We start from the raw sequence: 3947 nt of genomic DNA, 5'->3' as shown, positions 1-3947 counted from the left end.
AAAAACTACAGAGACATTGCCCCAAAAAAAAAAATTAAAAACCTCATTGCTATCAAGTCAATTCGACTCATAGCAATCCCTCCTTGGGTTTCTGAGGCAGTATCTCTACGGAAGTAGATTGCCCAACCTTCCTTCTGAGAGTGGCTGGTGGTTTTGAACTGCCAGCCTTCTGGTTAGCAGTCAAATGCCTTAGGCACTAAGCTCCAATTAGCATTTGCTTGAAGGGCAGAGTTACATATTCTGTTGTTCATAGTACCTAATATTCATTTCCATAATATATTCAGTTCTATTTTAAACACCAGGTAGGGAAAACATTACTTCAGTCAGAGCAAATAATATTCATATTACATGTAGATAACCACACACAGCTTTATACAATCGATTTTAAACATTGAAAATGACAATATGAGTTCTTTACATAAAACCTGTCAATTTCTAATTTTACTTCACCCCCTCAAACTCCATGCTTCCCTGAGTCAGAAGTTGATGCATTAGATCCTACTTTTACTGATACTGATTTGCTGTATCAAACCAGTCCAGGGAAATCTCAGCTTCCCTTCCCTGTCAGTTCACAAGACTCCTCCCCCACTCCAGACCTGTCCCAAGTCAGGGAGTTCACATGACATCCCCTACTCCAGAGTGGTCCCAAGTCAGGGAAAGAGCCTTCCTTAAGCTGATCCCACCTTGTGAGGTAGGCTAGTTAGGTAGGATGGAAAGCTCTTCTATGAAAAGCTCTTCTACGGAAAGCTCTTCTATCTCACCTGACATATAGGTAAGGGACTCTCTACTAGGATTGCCCCTACTTTTAGGCCAGCCAGTCCTGACTTTCCTCTATCCACTTTAGGACTGACTGTAAGCTAGGGAGTCCACAGGAATCCCTCTGCTTCAGTCAGGCTAGCATCACTATTCCCTTAGGTCTGGTAATGTTTCATTGACTCACCAACTCCTGGGAAATGATTATCTTTGACATTTTACCCATTTATCAATCATCAGGTTCATTACTTTGCCTAGCCTTCTGGCTGATCCTTCTTTCTTCACTACTATCATTTCCATCAGTACTGCTATCAACAACCAAAGAAATCATGCAAAAAAGGATTATGGGCTCTACCCTTACATTTACCAGGTGCTATGGATCAGCCCTATCTTGGTGAAACCCAAAATAGAATCAGAGAACAATAGGTCTCAGTGGTGTAATCTCTTTAAGTTGCCTCCTGGAGGCACAGAACTAAGTGGAGAAGGTGGTACATGAGTGGGAAGGGAAAATGGAAAATGATCAGCATAGAGTCTATTTATCAGACAGTCATTCACACACCTTTATCAAAACTAGGCCATTTTAAGAAAGACAGGGCATGGCCATCAGTTCAGAAGAAGGTTGACTTTGTTTGAGGATAACAACTTTAAACTCTGGTGTCTTTTGTTTTGCTTTAACCTCCAACTTCTAGCCCTTCTCAAACTGCCCCTGCCATCAGTATCTGCTCAGCAAGCTTGATTTCAGTGTTGTGTCCTAGTACACTCTGAAAACCTTTTAATGGCATCTTATTAGAAGGCCTAATAAATATTTGCTAAGTGTATAAATGATAACGATCTAGGTCTTGACTAATAGTCTGTTCAACCTGTTACTCTGGTTCAGTTACCATATTTGGTTCCCATACTCCATGTCCTTTCCTTCGCTGATGCCTTTCATTGTTTTCCTTGGGTCATATTTTGTTGTTGTTGTTGTTGTTGTTATCTGCCCTCAAATCGGACCCGACTCATAGCAAACCCTCCTTGGGTTTCCGAGGCAGTACCACTACGGAAGTAGATTGCCCCATCTTCCTTCCGAGGAGTGGCTGATGGGTTTGAACCGCCAGCCTGGAGCTCTGGTGGAACAGTGCCTAAGGCATTTAACTGCTAACCAGAAGGTTAGCTCTTCAAACCCACCAACCACTTCCACAGAAGGAAGACTGGGCAATCTACTTCCATAAAGATTTACCACTTCAGACACCCAATGGAGGTCACTATGAGTCAGATTCAACTCAATGGGAGTAGGTATTCTGATTGGGTAGGAAGAGCTAAGTTCTGGGTAAGGTGAACCTAAGAAGACCAAAGTCCTGAACATATTGACTCTTCCACTTTCTTTCCTATTCTTTTAAGAAGTTTCACCCTCTCCCCCAAATTCCTGAAATCATGTTTTCAATGCAGTTATTATGTTAATATATCTTTATTTGGCAGAGATTGTGGAGTATATTTAACCATTTCCTGAGTAGTTTGTGCTCCAGAGAAGAACTCATTTCTGAGGTTTTAAAATTGGTCAGATGTCAAAACATCACTCAAGAAATATAAAGAGTAAGTGGGCCATGGAATGATATGGAATTAATACTGGATTTATAGTTTTAATAAAATAGGTGAAAGGTCTAGATTTGACTGGGTGGGCTGGCTCACTAATGTCTATTCTTTCAACTTCTTCTGGGACCTGAGATGACGCTCTGTTGTTGTTGGGTACCATCAAGTTGGTTTTGACTCACAGAGACCCTATGTACAACAGATCAAAGCACTGCCCAGTACTGTGCCATCTTTAGAAACATTGCCATACTTGAACTTTTTGTCGCAGCCACTGTGTTAATCAAACTCACTGAGGCCTTCCCCTTTTTTGCAGACCATCTACTTTACCTAGCATGATATCCTTCTCCAAGAACTGGTTCCTACTGACAACAGGACCTAACTATGAGAAGTATGGACATTCTCGCTCCTAAGGAGCATTATATTATGGCTGTACTTCCTCCAAGACAGATTTGTTTGTTCTTCTGACAGTCCATGGTACATTCAATATTCTTTGCCAATACTACATTTTAAATGCATCAGTTCTTCTGTCGTTTTACTTATTCATTGTCCAGCTCTCACATGCATAGCAAGCAACTGAATATATGATGGCTTGGGTCAGGCAGACGTTAGTCTTCAAAGTGACATCTTTGCTCTTAAACACTTTGAAGAGGACTTTTGCAGCAGACTTGCATAATACAATATATCATTTGATTTATCGATTGCTGCTTCCATGGGTGTTGATTGTGGCAACTTCAAAATGAAATTCTTGGCAACTTCAACATCTCTCCATTTATCATGATGTTATTTATTTCTTCGTTTCTGAGGATTTTTGTTTCCTTTATGTTAAGGTATAATCCACGTTGTGTTATTGTTAGGTTCTGTCAAGTTGTCTCCGACTCATAGTGACCATATGCACAGCAGAACGAAACACTGCCTTGTCCCATGCCAGCTCCACAATCCTTGCTGTACTTGAGCCCATCGCAACAGCCACTGTGTCAATCCATCTCGCTGAGGGCCTTCCCCTCCTTCTATGACCCTCCACCTTATTAAGCATGACATACTTCTCCAGGGAATGGTCCCTTCTGACAACATGACTAAAGTAGGTGAGACAAAGTCTGGCCATTCTCACTTCCAAGGAGCATTCCGGCTGCACTTCCTCCATGAGAGATTTGTTAGATCTTTTAGCAGTCCATGGTACTTTTAGCATTCTTCTCCAGCACCACATCTCAAAAGCAACAATTCTGTTTTGGTCTTCTTTTTTTGTTGTCCAGTTCTCACATACATATGAGGCGATTGAAAATATCATGACTTGTGTCAGGCTCACCTCAGTCTTCAAGGAGACATCTGTGCTCCTCAGTACTTGAAAGAGGTCCTTTGCAGCTGACTTCCCCAGTGCTATATGTTGTCTGATGTCCTCACTGCTGCCTCCATTGGCATCGATTGTAGAACAAAGCAATGTGAAGTCTTTGACAACTTCAATGTTTTCTCCATTCATCGTGATGCTGCTTACAGGTCCAGTTGTGAGAATGTTTGTTTTCCTTATATTGAGATGTAATCCACACTGCAGACTATAGTCTTCAATCTTCATCAGTAAGTGTCTTAAGTCATCCTCAATTTCAGCAAGTAAAGTTTTGTTTACAGCATAT

Source organism: Orycteropus afer, unplaced genomic scaffold, assembly GCF_000298275.1.
Source record: "Orycteropus afer afer isolate SDZICR_OR568_19922 unplaced genomic scaffold, OryAfe1.0 scaffold00060, whole genome shotgun sequence".
Classification (NCBI taxonomy): domain Eukaryota; kingdom Metazoa; phylum Chordata; class Mammalia; order Tubulidentata; family Orycteropodidae; genus Orycteropus; species Orycteropus afer.
The sequence above is the reverse complement of the archived record's forward strand: the minus strand, read 5'-3'. Positions refer to the sequence as shown.